This window comes from Amphiura filiformis, chromosome 3, assembly GCF_039555335.1.
Source record: "Amphiura filiformis chromosome 3, Afil_fr2py, whole genome shotgun sequence".
Lineage (NCBI taxonomy): Eukaryota > Metazoa > Echinodermata > Ophiuroidea > Amphilepidida > Amphiuridae > Amphiura > Amphiura filiformis.
The window spans coordinates 50,631,051-50,652,555 of record NC_092630.1 but is presented as its reverse complement, the minus strand read 5'-3'; the positions used below and the strand labels follow the sequence as shown (position 1 = coordinate 50,652,555).

The 21,505-nt window shown below is 37.1% G+C and overlaps 1 protein-coding gene and 1 pseudogene across 1 annotated transcript in view; one reads left to right on the top strand and one right to left on the bottom strand.

The window, feature by feature from the left end:
- The window catches only part of LOC140148677 (MICOS complex subunit mic25-a-like), a 358,926-nt gene that overhangs the window by 108,213 nt on the left and 229,208 nt on the right, over positions 1-21,505 (bottom strand). The window lies entirely within an intron of this gene.
- The window catches only part of LOC140148670 (uncharacterized), a 77,265-nt pseudogene that overhangs the window by 10,473 nt on the left and 45,287 nt on the right, over positions 1-21,505 (top strand).

The window sequence follows — 21,505 nt, the reverse complement described above, 5'->3', positions numbered from 1 at the left end:
AATGATGGTTGTAAAGTTTGTTCAGGTTATATAAGGCGGAAATTATTCAGCTTTTGTTAGTGCGTGCGTCAATAAAGTCTCAACTCATGCTCGCCTAAATTCACATAAGCGTGCGCCAGTCATGCGTTATGCAACACACAACTAGTGTAAGCATTGCGCCCAACTGCATGCATGACATTCTGTTATAAGTCTTATTTTTTCCACCTTATATTTAAAGCCGAACAAACTTTAGAACCATTGATGCTCGTGAGTCAGATGTAGGCATAAATAAAAAGCCATGAATAGAATGAAAGAAACAACATGTTTTTCAATCATAGGATTTTCTTTTTTTTTTCTCTCAGGAGGATCCCACTCTGGAGAGGCATTTCAAGGGCCACAGGGATACTATCACTAGTGTAGACTTTAATCCAAATATGAAACAACTTGGTGAGTATATATTTCATTACATTGTACCTATTTTGACAACCTAATTTTGATATGTTAGTGGAAACAAAGGTGTCCATCACAAGAAGAAAAAAATGTTGCAAAATTCACCAACATAAAGATGAATGATTAAGTATAATTTAGTTGACTTAAAATGACATGCAGATTAAAAACTGACAAATGTAATTCACTGTACTCCATTGGGAGGCAAACTGTATGAATGATTAGCATCTACAAAGTCACTCAAGGGTGTTAGTAGCAATACAGAGTCCCCGTTTGCTGGCAAATACACGCAGCGGTGTGTGTGTTGATGTTGCAGTGGCCTTATATTTAAAAAACAGCACATGTTGGGTTGGTACATCACCCAGCTATGGTCATCTAAACAAAACTTAAAAGTTCTTGTGTTTGATTGTTTTATTTCCTCAGCTTCTGGTTCAATGGATTCTTGTCTCATGGTGTGGAATTTCAAACCTCAGATGAGAGCGTACAGATTTGTTGGACACAAGGTATGTTCAGATATATCCTGGGCCCAGAGTATGATGAGGGTGCCAAGCAGTGTAACTGTGTTACCTAAAGCTATGAGTATAGGATTTGTCTTACCTAAACTCAACTGGGTGGGTTCAAGATGAGGTTCAGGTTACAAAGGGTTTCTACAGAAATTTCACGAAAATGGTGCAATTACAAGTTAATATTTTTTCTAGTGGCAGCTGCCTTAGCTCCCCCTTTTCAATGCGCCTGTGCAACTAAATTTGTTCAATTGTCTAGATAAAATTTTCATCAATACCTTTTGACTTAGGTTTATGATGGTTCTGACTTCATATACATTGTATTTTTAATGTGTATGTGTAAAGATTTCCCCTTTTTGTCTTTCAATTCGTAAGCTCACCAAAAAACAACAAAAAAAAAAAAAACAAAACCAAAACAAACAAAAATGACTAACATGATTAGGTTGCATGCGGTATATGTATTTTGTGATAGTGACACTTACATGGCATCAAATTATTGAAACCCATGGGTGATTTTGATATAGTGTGGTTCTTATCTTTGCAGGATGCTGTTCTGTCAGTTCACTTCTCTCCTTCAGGTCATCTTGTAGCATCAGCATCAAGAGATAAAACTGTGAGATTATGGATTCCAAGTGTGTAAGTATTTACTCCTTTTAAATATTATGTACAAACCTACCTATCTAAAGAGTATATACTCGCGTACCTACCAGGCCTAGAAATCCATGACAGTTTGCGCAAATCCATTTGGATTCGCTGATTCATGTTGGATTTCTATGCCTGCCTACCTACCAGACAATATCATACATTTCTGCACCTGCTGCCTGCCTGCCTGCCTGACATGTGACAAGCTTCAAAAGGTGTTCAAACAGCATGCACCTGTGGATTATGGAACTGCATACAAGTTGAAATGCTAAAACTTGATATTTTCTTTACAATTTCAGAAAAGGGGAATCAACAGTGTTTAAAGCCCACACAGCTACTGTAAGAAATGTGGAGTTTTCTAGTGATGGTCAGCATTTATTAACATGTTCAGATGATAAAACAATTAAGGTAATTAAGTTACACTCATACAGCTTTATTTTAAGTAACTTTGAGGATTGTTGTTACAAAGTCTTTAAATTGTGCATGTGAATTAATTAATGTTTTTTAAGTTCAGTATAAATCAGAAATAGTGCAGTAGAGTCCAAAGAATTTAGGTCTTGCCCTCACAACATATAGGACAAAACATGTCTGACTACATGATCAAGTGACATGATAAATTAACTTTTCGAGATAGTCCAGAATTGAAATTCCTCTTTTTGATCGTCCACCATGAACCTCTCGTAAAGTCGGCAAATTTGATTTTGAGTTACAGTGCAAAATGTGCATGAAAGTCATACTTGTATGTGCATGAAAATACAAAGTTCAACCAACCATAACTCCGTTTCTGGATATTGTATGAAGTCAAATTATATATCATTGTAACACTGCTAACACACAGTGTCTTAAATTGGAAAATTCGTCCTTCTTTTAATCTTCCAGTTTGAATGGGGAATTAGCATTGGCTGACAATAAAAAACACTCAAAAGTTGGACCAAAACACTCAAAAGTAAGACCAAAATAAGCTGAAGCGCTCAAAAACTAGCTCAAAGTAAGACCAATTCAAGCCAAATTTACTGAATCCACTTCACTTGAGTGCCCACTTGAGTGAAGTACTTCTTCCTATTGTGACTGTATTGACTGATCCAACATTTAAGTGCATTCATCCAACTTTCAGCTTATTTTGGTCTTAATTTGAGCTTGTTTTGGTCCTACTTTTGAGTGTCTTCTATTGTTAGCCAAACCTAATTCCCCATTCAACCAGGGTATTAAAAGAAGGACGATTTTTCCAATTTAAGACATTTGGAGTTTCCAGTGTAAAGCTTATGACATACCTTCTAAATATGAAATAAGACCAAAGTGACTGAGGGACCACTTATGTACTCACAAATATTTAGACTAAAAGCAGCATTGGAAATTCCAGAAAATCTCATGTGAAAACCAGTCTAGTGGTCATTTTGAGGAAGCCATCAGCCAAGATGGCAAAAGTCTCTAAATATTTGTGAGTATTACAGAATATGTCACCAAAAAATCTATGATATTAGACATTGTCTTCATGTCACTCCCTATAATGTTTAAGTTTGATGTGTTTTTCCAATAGGTATGGACAGTTCACAGACAGCGGTTCCAGTTTTCTCTTAATCAGCATGCCAATTGGGTGAGATGTGCTAAGTGGTCACCAGATGGCAGGCTTATTGTCTCAGGCAGTGACGACAAGTCAGTCAAATTATGGGACAGAACAAGTAAAGAATGCATCCACACATTCTTTGAACATGGAGGGTAGGTAATCTGTTAGGCATTGCCTTCATGTATGCATATTCAAAGTTAGCCTAGTATGAAGACAAGGGGTATGCAGCTTACCAGAATAGTTTTTCAATGAAGTCTTGACAATTTTTAGCATACTTACATGCGAGAAGATCTACCTTATGGGTATTAAATCATATGGGTCGTACAGAATACATCAAAAGTACATTACATTAATATAAATTCAGTGATTTGCTCATTAGGACGATCATAAAAGTATTTAAAATTCAGATTTTGGTACCTTTGTCATTGACATAGATGTGCTAACATAGCCTGCTAGTGGTTCAGCTTCAGTGTATTTAAGACAAAATAAGGCATTTACATGAATCTGTAATTTATATACTGACCGTATATAAATTAGCTACATGTATTACAATGGGGCTTCAACTTAGGTCAATACTGCTGTTTTCTTTGTTTTTTTTGCCAAATTTTTCATTTCAAAAATACCAAATGACAATATGAATGACTTATCCTTCAGACCTTCAATTTCAAGCAGTTAAGCAATTTGCAAACAATTTTAATTTTTGTGCACTTACACACGCTGGGATCACTGAATGGGCCTTTAACTAACATGAGAATACATACAAGATAATGGCAATAACAAAACTCAAATATAAATGAATCAAAATTTTGTACATACATGTTCCATCTTATCAATTTCTCTTCATTGTGTTTTAGCTGCAAAGTGTGCTTCACAACAGGACCTAGAGATCCAATTGTTGGATTATAAATACCAACATTATAAATCCCACTATTTGTATTTATTTATTTATTGTAACCAAAGTCTTGTGTTTTGTTCATTTGTTACAGATTTGTACACAATGTAGCATTCCATCCAAGTGGTACATGTATAGCAGCAGGTGGTACAGATAACACAGTCAAAGTATGGGACATACGCATGAATAAGTTATTACAGCACTATCAAGGTAAGAATTATAATAGAATCAAAAAATGTTTGCAGGCTCTGTATTGGTCTACCTGTTTAAAAATAGGTGATGCAATCAAGAACAATGGGAGTCGTTGGTTACAGCTAATTCTTAGTCAGAGGCTGTGGTTTAGCTTGTAAGGGCTGAATATTATTGGTTCTTACATGTTGTCTATCACAGTAGAGTTGGGCGACTATCACTTTTTTCCTAGTCGACTAGTCGGCAGCAAATAGTCGCGACTACGACTATAGTCGCGACTATCTGTGGTTAAAATTGGACTGAAAAATCGGGTGAAAGATTGGTGGCAATTTAGTATTTATAATGCATGATTACAGGACCCGTGATTGCCGGCATCGCATCACAGTTTGCTACACAAACCAGCACTGTTGCGATACAAATTGCTACACTGTATCGCATGCGTTTGCGATGCAAATATTTGACTGTAAAATGCTGTAATATAGGCCTAACTTTTCTGTTCAATTAAATTCACTTGCCACTTTCCAGCAACAGCACAAGAAACTTCATATAATTTCTCAAACCTTCAATATTCCAATAGCGATCTTCGTTCGTTTCCATGTTTTGCTGTGCATGAAAATATGTAAACATGCCGATGCGGCAGTGCATATTTTCCATGGTATGCTCATGAACGTGTTGCATCGTGCATGTATGATTAACTTTCACCTCCGACCTCGTCACCTGACCTCATCTAGACTACTGCATTTGTCGCTACAGGGGTGGCATTGCAACATTACGACTGTTTGTCAGCTAATTTGTTTATTTTCCTGTTGCTTTCTAAATATTCTGTTACCACAATAAGCATAGCTTTTTGAAATTACGTGAAAAGTACTTCTAATCTAATAATATTTTCCTAAATTTTCCCTTTTGGAAAACACTTCTCGGAAGTTCTCGCTGTTTCTTTCCAAAGTTGAAATAATCTCATACCTTCAGTAGTTGGTACAAACACCCAACCTGGGTCTGTACATGCACGCTTTGACGCTGCTACACCTGTTATCGCTGCATACATTATAATCATAATGAGATGTTCGACAGTTCTAAGTAATTTGAGTTTTTTAACGGCTTTTATCTTGTGGGAAAGTAGTTCGACAACAAGTCAATAACACCAATTTAATGATGATTTATGGACATTATGATTACTTGTTGGTTAGTGTTACTATTGGTAAGACAATGACTAACATTTTTCACATTTTTGCAGTTTATATGTTAGTATTTGGTTGGTTTTGGTGCGAATAACTGGCACTTTTAAAGTAATTTTTAACACAAAAATATACTTGCATTAGTCGACTTTTGGTTTTCAATAGTCGTAGTCGCGACTATCAGTAATAGTCGCGACTAAGTTCCTAACGACTATTGGCGACTTAGTCGCCCAACTCTATATCACAGGGTAGACTGCCATGTCCGTGTTGTCGCAAAACACACTTGTCGAGGTGCGCATTAGTTGCGTGTATATAGCGTGTTATAAGAGTAGTGCAGACAAGTTTCAGTCAAAGAATAAAACTAGTTTTAGTTTTTTTAAAAATAATATTTAAGTGACTGAGAATGACTTGCGCCAGCATCCACTACTCACAAAATATTGGACCTACCTGTCGACTATCGCAAGGTAGAGGATAGTTACACAAAAAGTCATATCATTTTTAGCTTAAAAGAACTTCTTTTGGATATTCATTGTCGGATACATTGACCATGTTCTACCAACACTGAGCCTCTCATGAATAATACGGTTACAACAACTATGATGCCTTGGACACATCCCCAGGATGTCAGAGGAAGAACCCTGTCAAAGATACACCCTGTAATGTATACACTACCACACGTGAAGAGGAGACCAGGTTGACAGAGAACATCATATTTCTGTTACTCTCAGAAGCTACTGGAGATGTAGATAACCTGTTTCAACCAGATGCCATAGCTTCCTTGGTCACAAACCGTAGTACATGGAAAAAGTGTGTGATCGTCTGCTCCGCAGCTGAACAATGATGATGATGTTGGGTGCATCATGAAGATGTTCATGTATCAAGAAATGCAATTTTGGTGTGTTGTAAGGTTTAAAAGAACAAAATGAAAGATTGAAAATTGATTATGCACATCAAATGTGTCATATGTAGTCCATCATAGAAGAAATGGTGGGAGATCAGTATGTTGTGGACAGCTTGCAAAAACAGCTACCCACTGAGTCCCTGTATCTTGGCACTTCAACAAAGAGCACAGGCTGACACAGGGCTTGCCTTGATACATGTCTCTATGCCTATTAACAAAGTGGCAGAAGTTCCTGCAAGTTGTAAAGCAGATATCCGACACTTGGTCACATGATTGTGTCAGTGCATTTATTGGTGGTATTCTATACAAGATGCATGACAATGCGTAATCCATAGCTGTACTAGTTATTACCTTGAATACGGGGAACTACCACTATAGTTAGTGCCTCTCTAAATTTAGTAGGATGAAGTCCACACTTTGAACAAAGACCTCAAGTGGTTTCCATGTAAAGAAAAGGGACCATCCACATCAAACATGAATAAGGCAGCTCTGAACAAGGAAAGGGACAAGTTCAAACTTCCAGGCATCTACAAATGTTCACAGTGATATGAGCATACCGCCTTTTACTTGCCCTTTTGCCCTTATTACTATGACCTATATCAGGAGACACATGTATGTGATGCGATCAGGCAAAATCAGTCAGAAGTCAGAAATATTGATTTCGAGATATATTTACACAAAGGAAATAATATCATCTCTTTCATATTATTTTGGAAACCCTTCAACTGCTCATATCTTAGGAACAATTTGTCCAATTCCAATGGGGTTTTCTGCAAAATGTAGCTTTGCAAGTGCTTTGTACACCAAATTAGAAAAATGAAAGTTGAATATGCCCGACTTGAGACTGATTTTGCTTGATGACACCACATTTGAAGCACATTGCGGGATGCAATCAAGCTAAATGAGTCGTTTGTCGAGCAATATCAAAATTCAGTTTTGAATTTCATTGTATATTACATTGTCAGAGCAGATTAGAGCTTTATTTCAATGAATACTCCATCACAACATGTCTTTCAGACATAGTGCCTAACTGCCTATTGTGGAAATATATTGTTTAAATATATACCAATTGTGGGATTTAATAAACTTTCTTAAACTGTGATTTAGGGTTGCAAGATTAAACAGAAAGCAACAATTGTGTTGTGATATATATGTTTTTGTTGTATAGTCTCATTTTTTGTTACTCTGATGATAAATGACTGCAATAAAAGAAAATGCATGCAAAGGAGGACCTCATGTGTTCATATAGTGCCAACTTAAACAGAGTAATAACATCCTTGTTTTTCTTGCGGAGGTCTGCTAAATGTAAAGGAGGCCCTCATATAGCATGAATATTAATTCCCCTGACAGAATTGCCAATCAATTTTGAAAATGCTAAGTGTGCAAGTTGACATTTCTAGTTGACGTACATGCATGTGTTTACTATATATTCCAAACAAAAAAAGTTGTTGCTCCATGATGTCATTCTAATTGGGCCCATTTGGCAAACCTTTAAGTATCAAATGACGCAAGAAATACTGTATACATAGACAAGTGTTACGCAAATTGAGCTGCATTTTTGTAAAGAAACAACATAATTGTGTTGTGATGATTTTTATTACTTTGGAGCACTCGAGTATATAAACAAAGTTGTGTATAATTTTTCTTTCAATTTTGGCATACCAAGTGGGAATTACATCGGATTCTTTCATATCATATTTTGTAACTATAAGAAATTAATTGAGAAAACATCTATCTTCATTAATTAACTGTTCATATTTTCCACAAAATTTATTCTCATTTACCATTTGTTTTCTTTTTCTTCAAACCAATTTGAAGCCTTGGGGGATTTTTAGAATGAATGAATTCTAACAATAGATATACAAAATATACAAAACTTAAAAAACTACTAAAGAAGTTATTTATTTAACAAGCATAAAATGTTTAAATTTGTCCATTAAAATATAATAAAATTGATCCAAAAATAGTTCCATTAGTCAATGGATAGCAATGCTCATGTTGAAAATGAAGAAGATGTATACAATATGTCTCCAAAATCTGAAGGTGGGTAGCAAGTATTTCATTTTAAGAATCTCAACAATAATGATGGGATTCTGGCAAAAAAACAATTGTTTGGTTGCCCTTCCAAGGCAAAATTTGGAGGGTTGGTAGGTTGATCCCCTTTTTTTTCATGGGCTCTTCCTCGATTTTTCCTCGATTTTGGAAAGGCTAGTAGTGACAAATACTTGATCATTTTATTGTGTGTTTTTGGACTGGATTTAAATGGAAATACTTCTTGTTCTTAATAAAATATACATTTAATAAATAAAATGAGTAAATAACAAGTATAAAATGTCCTTGATACTGTCCAAATTTAAGGTTTCTTCTAAAAAGTGATTGGAAAAAAATGCGACCTGGGTCGGTCTCTGAGGGCAACCAAACATTTTTTTTGCCTAATGTCTACCTACAACTGGCCCTTGAACTGGGCGTCAAACAACCAAATTCAAAGGCACCAAAGCAAATTATTCCAATGTCCCAGAATTATTTATGTTCTTATGCCATAATTGTCTAGGCTGTGGTTCTCCTTTGAAATTAACTTATTTTTAGGTTTGTCTAATATTATATTGAATATTTATAGAACAATTTCCTTTTTAGCTAATTTATGATATAATCCATGCAGTTTTTAGAGTAAATTGGATTGTAGGAACCAAAGTCTAGGATGTCCTGGCATATGTCTCTTTATTGAGTGTAATGAAGAGGTGAAAGCCATTAATTAAGTTGATCTTAATCAAGTTGCTTGCCACTTTTTGTACTTGCGATACTAGTCTCCCAACTGATTTTCTACATCTACCAGGACACTCAGTAAAGTTTCCAAAAGACAATATCTGACTGAGAATACAATACTGATGATGCCGGTCGATCATCAACACGGATCAAAAACAGACAAATAATAAGTTTACACTTAAAAACCTTACAAAAAGCATTACCGTATTTCCTCGAATAAACGCCTCCTGGGGCGTTACATTTTCCAAACAGGGGGCGTTTATTAGAGGTCATTTTTAGCACAACAATTCTCGTTAAAATCATTAGGTAAGCTTAAAAGTCATGCTAAAATAACAAACTATGAACTAGAAACACTTTTTTTTTTGCCTGGGACTGTGTGTTAGGCAGGCTACCATCAGAGCTCTGACTTTCTTTGCTTAATTTCACTGTTTTTGAAAATGGATTGACACCGAACTGTCTCAGAGAATCACTATTCACCTATACTTTGCAGTGTTTGAAAGTGGAACTCTCAGACTTGTATCATTTTGGTGCTTTTTCATCTACTTTTTGTGATTATTCTGGACAAGTTATATTATCCAAATTCTGCAGTCTTGTCATAGTTGGACATAGTGGTATTCAGCTTTACCTGAACCAAACCAATCAATTTGGCTTTTATATCATCTCAACTGTCAACAATGAGATATTGATCCTGTGACCATGCTACTGACCAAAGTACTGCTTGTGTTGGCCTTGATAGGCTTATGCATGAGCGAACACCATGTTACTGCATTGGAATCTACTGCTAGTTCTTGTGATTTCTATGGTCGAACTGTATGGAAACATAGTCATTTTCTGAAATCCAGAGTTCTCTATTATAACACATCTGCAACCTTTCAAGAGGAGATTCTCAAATCAGGAGACATTTGCCCCAACCCTGGCCCAGAGCCCTCGGCCCTTGGTAAACTTGCCAGAAAACCTGTGTATAAATCTAAAACCCCATGCACTGTTTGTGGCAAAGGCATTACTGGACGTAGCAAAGCCATCAGCTGCGATTTATGTATTAACTGGACCCACAGTCGCTGCACTGGTACAATGTCTGATCAAGATTACAATCGACTAGTTCAAGAACAGTCCTCCTTCTCTTATATATGTGTCTTCTGTTCGATTCAGAGCTTACCTTTTATAACTGTGGTGATGACGAGTGCGAATTTGAACCAGAGACATTTGAGGATATGACATGTGCTTTAGATCTCCCACCTATCGCTGAAGTTGACTTTAGCTGCCTAAACCGCAAAGGATTGAACTTCATTCATTTGAACACTAGATCATTATTTCCTAAACTTTCAGAAATTAAGATAATAACACAACAAACTAATATCGCTATAATGTCATTTTCAGAAACTTGGTTGGATGAAACATTTACAGACTCGGAAATTAACATTGACGGATATATTCCTGTTCGCAAAGGATCGTAACCGTGAGGGAGGGGGGTTTGCATATATGTGAGGTCTGATATTGCTTTTAACACACGTGATGACCTTGAGGTTGACGGTCTGGAAGGGGTCTGGATAGATATCTTACTACCTAAAACAAAACCTATTTTAATAGGTTGTATCTACAGACCACCCGATCAGACAGATTTTGTTGAACTCTTTGATCACATTCTCTCGTTATGTGTTACCCAAGAAACATACATCTTGGGAGATACCAATTTCAATCTCCTTGATCCGGCGATACCTAATCCTAAGACAAAAAAATACCTTCACACCTGCAAATCTACTGGCTTTAACCAACTTATCAAGGAGGTTACCAGAGTTGGTCGCACACGGTCAGGGTCGCTATCATCAACCTTAATCGACCACATTCTTTGTAGCGACACCACAAAAGTTTGTCAAAGTGGGTAATACCCATTGGTTTAGCGATCACTTTTTGATTTTTTGCTCAAGGAAAGGTGTGAAGAATGTTTTCTCTTGTCATAACACTGTAAATCTAAGGTCCATGAAAAACTACAATGTCGATATGTACACTAGCCTTCTTGATAATGCTGACTGGTCCTCTGTCCTTACCAGTAACTGTGTCAACACAGCCTGGTCTAATTTTAGATCAATTCTGACTGGCATTATTGACAATGTTGCCCCAAGAAAGACGGTTCGCATTAAACAACGTACAGAGCCATGGATGACTTCCAGTATTCTTGAACAAATTAGGATGAGGGACAAAACCAGTCAACTTATCAAGAAAGGCAACCATGAAGTTTCTTTCACCGACTTAGCATTTCTCGAAATTCCATTCAGAGAGAAATTAAGAAGGCAAAGGCAAACTACTTTAAAAGTAAACTTGAGGAAAATATGGGAGAACCCAAAAACTTTGGATGCACTTAAAAATCTGGGCTATAGTTCTAAATCTAAATCCAAAGGGAAAATTGTTTTAAATGTTGATGGGGAATTACAATCAGATACCCTTTCTGTCTGTAATCATGTTAACAGTTTCTTCACTACTGTGGCTGATGTTTTGACAAACAAATTACCGCAAGTGAGTAACGATTTTGGGGTGGGGTCTGATTCTTTTGGGAAGTTTTACTTGAGTAATGATGTGTCCAGCTCTGAGTTTGATCTTAGGTATGTTGATGAAGATTATATTTTTGATGAGCTATCCAGCCTTGACATTCACAAAGCTGTTGGCCTGGATGATATTGCACCTAGATTTTTGCGAGATGGTGCAAAACAACTTTCTCCTCTAATTACTCACATAGTGAACCTCTCCATTGAATCCAGTACTGTTCCCCAGGATTTAAAACTTGCCAAGGTTATCCCAAAAAAAAAAAAAAACAGCCGTTTGGAAGTTGGTAACTACAGGCCTGTCAGTTTGTTGAGTACAGTTTCAAAAGTTTTAGAAAAGTGTATCTATGTTCAATTGGAGCAATATTTAAGCTCTAAAAACTTAATTTACCAGTTTCAATCAGGCTTCCGCCCTGGCTACTCTACAGAAACTTGTCTGATCTTTTTAACAGCTTACATTAGGTCTCAACTTGACAAGGGTAAATATGTTGGCATGCTTCTTTTGGACGTGCAAAAAGCTTTTGACAGCGTCAATCACAACATTCTTTGTTACAAGCTTGAGGCCATGGGCATCAAATCCGATTGGTTTAAATCATATCTTTCTAACAGGCAGCAACTTGTCAGTGTTGACGGCATTCAATCTAATCTTATGCAGCTCTCCTGTGGAGTTCCACAGGGGAGCCTGCTTGGTCCGCTGCTTTATCTTTGCTATAGCAACGACATGGCTATGTCGGTGAAAAACAAGCTGCTCCTGTATGCAGACGATAGTGTTATTATATCTTCAGACACAAACCCGGATGTGATTGCCCGTGATCTTAGCTTAGATTTGAAATCTTGTAACAACTGGCTCATCAACAACAAATTATCCTTGCATGTTGGTAAAACCGAACTGATTTTATTTGGCTCACGTAGAAAGCTTAAAAAAGCATCCAACTTTCACATTTCATACAATGATCATACCATTCAACCAGCTCCCTGCATAAAATATCTTGGGGTGTCACTTGACCAACATCTCTCTGGAGAAGTTATGGTCGATTCTCTCATTAAGAAAGCTACTGGCCGGCTCAAATTTTTATACAGACATTCTCAATTTTTCAACCAAAAGCTTCAAAAATCTCTGCTCTGCATTACTGCAGTGTCATCTTGATTATTGTTGCACCTCATGGTATACTGGTTTGTCCAAAATTTATCAGCACAAACTTCAAGTTATTCAAAACAAGATGATTCGTTTTATTTTGAACCTAGCTCCCAGAGATCATGTTGGTCAGGTAGAATTTGACTTAGTTAAACTTCTGGATATCCAAAACAGGGCTAGGCAGCTGAGACTCAACCACATGTACAATATTTTCCATTCACAGGGCCCTTCTTATCTTACCCAGTTTTCAGGTATTGAAAGCGACTGTTATATGTGCAGTACGGCGTGCGGTACTGCACACTTCCTCACAGTCCGCATGCGGAACTGCACCTTCCGTCACGCACTTCCGCATGCGGGACTGCATCCCGACCTGCATTCCCGCATGCGGTGATGCAGGTCGGGATGTGTAGTACCGCATGCGGTACTGCAACATTTCTGGTGCATTTCCGCTGGGGATGTGCAATATTTTGGTGTATTTCCGCTTAGGGATGTGCTTATTTTGGTGTATTTCCGCCAGGGATTTGCAATATTTTGGTGTATTTCCGCCAGGGGATTTGCAATATTTTTGGTGTATTTCCACCAGGGGATGTGCAATATTTTTGGTGCATTTCCGTTAGGGTATGTGCAATATTTTTGGGGTTTTTTCCGCATGGGGAACTGCAATATTTTTGGTGCATTTCCGTTAGGGGATGTGCAATATTTTTGGTGTTTATCCGCATGGGGATGTGCAATATTTTTGGTGTTTTTCCGCATGGGGAACTGCAATATTTTTGGTGCATTTCCGTTAGGGGATGTGCAATATTTTTGGTGTATTTTCCGCATGGGGAACTGCAATATTTTTGGTGTATTTCCGCATGGGGGCGGCGTAGAAAATATTATCACATGCATACGGTATATAAATTTCTTTAATATTACTATCGTTTTACTTTGACTATTAGCCTATTGTGAGTTTTGCTTCATTTGCTGTAATTAAAAGAAAGTGTTATAAACTTTAAAGTCTAGTGACCATTGTAATAAACTTGACATTGTGTGCATTTTATTCATGTTAGAAGCTGCCCAAGCGGGACATTTCTCAAGTGGATCAATTTACGCAGATCTCAAACGAAGCCCATGAATAGCAGCGGCGAGATCAGAGAAGGGTTTTTTGATGTTTACGAAAAGGACATCTAAAGCTATATATCTAAAACTGAGACGAAATAGGTATTTTCGTCTCGGATCTAAGCTAAATTAAGATAAACCTAACAGGGGTCGTACAGGCGTCAACATTGGGGGGGGGGGGAATTGTATGGAACCCTGGCAAAATATTAGGGGGTTTAGCCTTCGCCCCTCATCCCCCGGGATCTACGCTTATGGCAAAAGCTGTTTTTTGTTCGCATGTCCGCATGTGGAACTGCAATATATTTGGTGCAGCTTTACATGCGATATCATGATATAGTAAAAGCTATATTAAACAAATCATACACCGGAACATGGAAACATTACAAACATTTCAAATTATTAAATGATGCTTAATCGTTATTCTTTATATAATATACAGGGCAAAGAAGAATTATGCATCGCACACTAGCACATTTAAACATGAATTTACAAATGGAAACATAACATGCATATCAGACTAAAAACTATAACCCCTCATTAAAGCTCTCATAATCATATAGGCCTAATGGTAATGGTATAAATTATAATATGCACACATTAATAGACAAGCGGCTAGGGGACGCAGGGGTAACCTTGTCAATCAAATACTTCATCTATTGTGTCCAATACTTAATCCGATAAGTGATCGATGTATATCGATAAAAATAGGATCAAGATCATGGAATTAAGCTATGGCGGCGCGCTTTAATACTTTATAACGAGGTGAATATTCAAAAACATTTTTGATAACTTACTGCAAATATTCTCAAACTTAGGGCTAAACATTTTTGATAACTTACTGCAAATATTCTCCGAACATTACATAGGGTGACAAAATATTTGGCAAAAAATGTTTGCAGAAAATATTTTCAATAACATTTTGAAAACATACAAAACGTTTTAAATGTTTTCATGACCTTTATTTAACCTGACATTTGTGTTATTAAAACGTTTTTACCAACACCAAAACCCAAAAATATAGGCCTAACCTGTTTAAAACGTTTTGTGTTTGCCGGCATGGCCTTTCAGACCTTAAAATCTCAGTTAAAATGTAGATTACTTGGTAGCTTTATATTATAAATGGTCAATGATTTAACATAAAAGGAAGGGGTATGAACGTTTGGACAGTATTTATTGTGGGACATTAGATGAGAGCACATCAGACATTGTATTCTGAATACGAAGAATGTCCTTCTGATATCAAATAATTTTGATTTTTTGAAATTAGCAATGTAATACACATTTTATGGCAAATCATTAAAAATTGATATTTTTGATATTTAACAGTACTTGAAGTAAACTTTATAAATCTGATGATTTATACTTAAAGTGTATGTAGGTGGGATGAAAAGCCGACGATCAATTGAAAATTTTGCTCTTACCGAATTCCAAAAATCATGCTCTCACCCAATGACCCCATATTTTTTTTACATTTTGCTCTCACCGGATGCCCCTTAGTGCGAAAGTGTCAGCCCTACACCTATATCCATTTCATATTGAAGTGCCCCCCACCCCCCGGGACATACCTGTGTGCCCAATACTGACTTGGTCATGCTGTGATAAACATTAAAAGTTGTTTTCTGATCTTGCCGCTGCTATTGATGCGCATGCATCGTTTGAGATCAGTGTGAATTGATGATTGATCCACTTGAGGAATGTCCGCTGGGTTCTTATAATAGAACAATATCAAGTAGATTTATAATAGTCACTAATCATCATAAGAGGCGTGTGAAAATGATTTTAATATAAAATTAAAAATTGTGTACATATTTTAGGCCTGACTCTGCCGACCTTTGGAGAAGACTTTATTTTTAATTACAACAATGAAACTATATGCAGAAATTTCAACAAGACTTTCTTCTTTAAAAATTTCAATAAATGAAACATGTACAACATACTGTAGGCCTACGTATCCGGAACTGTGCATCTCGTCTTGCATTCCCTCATCATGCGGACATGCGAAAAAACATGTACATCCCGCATGCGGACCTGCACCAAATATATTACATTCCCGCACGCGGACATTCACATTAAATGCATGCGGAACTAGGGCCTACACCAAATATTTGACAGTTCCGCACGCGGGCATGCGAAAAGATATGTTAATTACCGCATTCGGAACTGCACCAAATATTTTGCAGTTCCGCATGCGGACATGCAACAAAATAGGTATGACAAAATTTAGTAGGCCTACATTCGTGGTGAAAAATACGTCAGGCTCTTAGGTGTTTTTACTTTTTTTAGTAATTAGTTTTAGACAATCAATGATCGTCGCATGTAATTAATGTCGCATTTTTGTATTTAAAAGAGAGTCTTGGAAAGTCTTGTCCGAAAGGTCGGCATAGACATAGTATAGAAACCTAGCTAATAGTTATTGTATAAAATTAATTTTATTAAAATCAATTTCACACGCCTCTTTAATGATGACTATTATATATTCAACTTGACATTGTGACCACTTTCTATTTAAAATAGATTCATCACAATAGCCACTTATCATTAAGCGACGTGCGATAATATTTTTAATATAATAAAACTCGTAGAATACTATAGACTTTAATTTCTCAAGTGGATCGATTATCAATTTACGGAGGATAGTAATTTAATATAGTTTAAATATTGCACATCTCCATGCGGAAAAACACCAAAAATATATTAGCGGAAATGCACCCAGTATGCGGAAATACACCAAAAATATTGCACATCCCCATGCGGAAAAACACCAAAGATATTGCACATCTCTGGCGGAAATACACCAAAATATTGCACATCTCTGGCGGAAAAACACCAAAATATTGCACATCCCCTAACGGAAATGCACCAAAAATATTGCACATCCCCATGCGGAAAAACACCAAAAATATTGCACATCCCCTGGCGGAAATACACCAAAAATATTGCACATCCCCATGCGGAAAAACACCAAAAATGTTGCAGTTCCCCTAACGGAAATGCACCAAAAATATTGCACATCCCCTGGCGGAAATACACCAAAAATATTGCACATCCCCATGCGGAAAAACACCAAAAATATTGCACATCCCCTGCCGGAAATGCACCAAAAATATTGCAGTTCCCCACGCGGAACTGCACCTTCCGTCAAGCACTTCCGCATGCGGTACTGCACATCCCGACCTGCATTACGCATGCGGGAATGCAGGTCGGGATGTGCAGTTCCGCATGCGGGACTGTAAACGGAAGTGTGCAGTACCGCACGCGGTACTGCACAATTCCGTGTCCCAAAAAATAGTTCCCCATTTCCAGATATTGCACATCCCCTGGCGGAAATACACCAAAAATATTGCACATCCTGGCGGAAAAACAAAAATATTGCACATCCCCTAACGGAAATGCACCAAAATATTGCACATCCCCATGCGGAAAAACACCAAAAATATTGCACATCCCTGGCGGAAATACACCAAAAATATTGCACATCCCCATGCGGAAAAACACCAAAATGTTGCAGTTCCCCTAACGGAAATGCACCAAAAATATTGGCGGAAATACACCAAAAATATTGCACATCCCCATGCGGAAAAACACCAAAAATATTGCACATCCCCTGCCGGAAATGCACCAAAAATATTGCAGTTCCCCACGCGGAAATACATAAAAAATATTGCACATCCCCTAGCGGAAATGCACCAAAAATGTTGCAGTACCGCATGCGGTACTGCACATCCCGACCTGCATTACCGCATGCGGAATGCAGGTCGGGATGTGCAGTTCATGCATGGGACTGTAACGAAGTGTGCAGTACCACCGCACGCGGTACTGCACAATTCCGCGTCCCAAAAAATAGTTCCAGTTTTTTACCAAAATTTCTGATATTCATTCTCATGCCACTAGGTCAAGCTCTTGGAATTTCCATGTCCCAAGAGTTGGTTCAAATACCAAAAAATCTTTTTTCTACCATGCAACTCTTGATTGGAATAACCTACCTTCGCATATCAAATCCATTCTGGACAAATGTACTTATAAACATGCTATGAAAAATACCTGGCTAGAGTTGCTATGACCCATGAGTCTGCTGAATTTGTGTAGCTTACTCCTTAAGGTCCCCGCCTTTGTTTTATCTTATGTTTCGCACGCGCCCAGGCATCTTTTTGTTCTTTTTGTGGGACCCCATTGGAATTAAGTCTACACAGGAAGCTAGACTTTATGGGTCATCCTGGCAATTCGGCATTTTGGTGTCTTTTTGGTGTGCAGCTTTTCAATGTGTTAATATTTTGTATGTTTCATTGTACAATTTTATGTCGCTTTTTGCCAAATAAATATGAATGAATGAATGAACACTGACTTTTGGTTCACTTTCGGGTTTCCGATGCAGATTTTCACCAATTATCGACCATGTGAGCAACTTGGTAAGCTTACTACACAAGATAGCATGAAAATTTCGGCATTTTTGAAACATCTTGGTTGAAAAAAAGTGGTGGGGGCGTTTATTTGAGGGGGGGGGACTATTCGAGGAAATACGGTATGCTACTTATAAACTTTTTAAGACCAGATATATAAATGATTCCAATTTGTTGCAATCGAGTAACAACAAGGGTAATGAATTCCACTCCAATATAGTGCACTGGAAGAAGCTGAACTTAGAACTTATATGCGTTTGTTTTGGGAGCCATGACACAACATTTAAGAGGATGATATTTAGAGAATAAACGATAGGAATTTTTGTTTTTACTATCCTCTACTGTGCGATAGACGACAGGCAGGTCCAATATTTTGAGTAGTGGCTACGATGAAAGTTGTTGTCCGGTGAAAGTGTCCGGTGAAAGTTGTTGTTATTTATGAGGGTCATTCAAAAAGTTCTACCTCCACCATCACATCTCTGTTATCTAACGTGCCAGGATGTTGAAATCACCCATGCTTATACTCTTAAATCTTATAGCCAAAATATTAAATTCTCAATCATGAGAGCCAACTTGGGTACGCACAGTTATTTGCGTCGAGCATACTACGCCAAGACCGGCGCTTACAGTGCAAACACAGCTTTTGAGAATTGACCAATCACACGGTCATTGCTAGGCAAGGTCAAGGTTCGGTCATGCAGGTCGCGCGATTGTGTTATTCTATGAAAAGTACGCTGACGCAGAAGGTACATCCTCTCATGATCGAGAATTTGTTATTTTGGCTATAGCTTTTGTTTTGAGCTGGTCTTAATATCTGGTTTGAGTACCAACTTGTCTCTGAAGATGACATTAAATTTAGTCAAAATCATAGCTTGTGGTAGAACTAAGAAGAGCATGATTAATGATGATGATGATAAAGCAGCTCTTTTAACTCTAGATTTTCATTTTTGATGACAGTTGCCTCATTTTGATATGGCCAGTCATAAAAGGATAGTAAGCATTAAGGCCATGTTTAATCATATATAGGTCGTGAACGTGTCCCTGAAACTCTCCTGGCATCCTGATCATACCCACATGACATTAGCACAGATCCTGACATTAGTGTGTGAATGTCATGGATTAGCTTAGCATTATGTGACAGATTATGTAAAGTCATTTGGCCACACCTAACTCAATCATTTAGTGATAAAATCAATCAGAAATCACTCGTTTTGATATTCAAGTGGCCTCATGTATCATATCCGTACCAGTACCATCACAGCTCTATAGTTGGCCGTGTAGTCACGAATGGTCCAATTAGCTGTTCACATTATCACCAGTACACTCATTTCCCTAGCCTGAGAACCAGTAATTACTAAATATGAAAATTAATAAGCCCTGCGTGTAATCAAGATAATTATATCGCATGCAAGGTACTATTTCCCAAGTACTGTCAACTGGGTATTGGATGGTTAATATCATTTAGCACCTGTTGCCTCATGTCATGTTGAAGATATGGGTGTTGAAATTACTAACTGAAAACTTCCTTCTCCTGATACCTTATTAAGCTAAGGAAGAACTTGTTGTAACTGCACTCCATTGCAAATGCCAGAGGTCTTCTAGAAAGTAGGGCAGAGTATGCAGCTAATTCAGGACTATATTTAATTATTAATTTTGTATGCATCTGTAAATTATATAATTATGATAAAATATGAAACAAGCAAATAAATGGTGTGATTGGCTCTGAGCGAAGCTAAAAGGGCCTAACTGATCGCAACAATTAGAGAGCCAATTCGGGCGTTGGTTTTTATGCTAAGGATGTTTGTCTGTTTGATATTTGGTCTTGAAATTTGTTTCTAAATTTTGCTTATTTATTATTTAATCGATTGCACTCCAGGTAGATTTCAAATACTGTCGATAAAATATGATTTTTTGGTAAAAAAGCCACGATGAACGAGTTGTTTTGTGGTACCCTGTGTGTGCTAGAGATTATTTTGGTCTGTATAATTTAAGTTGCGTAAAAGTGACGGAAACCAACGGAGGGTAATTTCTTAAGATTCAGTTCAGATTCAGAAGTTATATACTATTTCATAACTTTTCTTAACTATTTCTTTACAATTTAAATAAAGAATTAGTTGAGGAATGTCAAAAAATGGTCAAGAACATGTCTGAATCTTGAATAAATCTGAACTAATGAATCGGGTAAATGAATTTCCTAGTGGACTATTTTTCCTTGCGCAAGTGCACATATTTTTATGACCTCAATTTTTGTGCAAAACACGGACCGAAAGTTATGAAAAATGTTCGTATTTCATCACACTCATTGTAGTTTTGTTAGAATATAGTTTTAAAAAGTCAATTTAATCATATTGTGGACATGATTCTGAGGGAAAATTATATTTTCAATGAGATTTTACTTTACCCCACTTCGCAATATCGAACAATTTCCGTATTTTCCATAGCAAAAACAGTCTAAATAAATGATGTTACACTTTGCACAACAATTTTATACTTCAGAATATCAAAGATTGATATGTTTTCTCTTGAAAAACAACATGGTTTTTAGGCCAGGACTTCTTAAGAAATTCAAAACCAAGGTTTATTTGATCGATGTTACGTCGATGGTCCCCGATCTCGCCATGATTTTGGCTTGTTTTATGTTTACAATCAGGAGGTCATGACCTATGGCGTATTGATCGATTCTGATCTGTTCTGATTGGATGGTCTCAAGGTCATTGGGGGGTGGCAGTAATAAAAAAGGTCAAAATAATGGTGGATAATGAGCATAATAATGTACATAATAATAATAATTGAATTCAAATGTGACTGAAATTAGTGGTTTCAGAAATCATTGATTGCAAGTTGCAAAGTTTCATTTTTTGAGCTAAATTTTGAGAGAAATCAAAACGAATGGCAAGCAATCAATGACAGCAGGGGGTGGGGAAATCACTTTTTTTTTAGTAGGCCTATTCCCTGATCAGAAAAATGTTACAAAGATCAATTATTTGAACCGATGGCTGCTTTCGAAACTAATAACAACTAGTAGGCCTATGGGCATGAAATTTGGTAGGTACAGTCAACATTTATAGCCAAGTTTTCGGAAGGTCATTTCGGGGTCACCAGAGGTCATCTGAAGTAAAAACTACTGGATGGGCGTGAAACTTGGTGGATACAGTCGACATTGGAGTCAAATTTTTGGAAGGTCATTTCGGGGTCATCTGAGGTCAAATTAGTAAAAACTGTCATATAGGCATGAAACTTGGTAGGTTCAGTCAGCGCAAAATATGGTAATTAAGTACCTAAT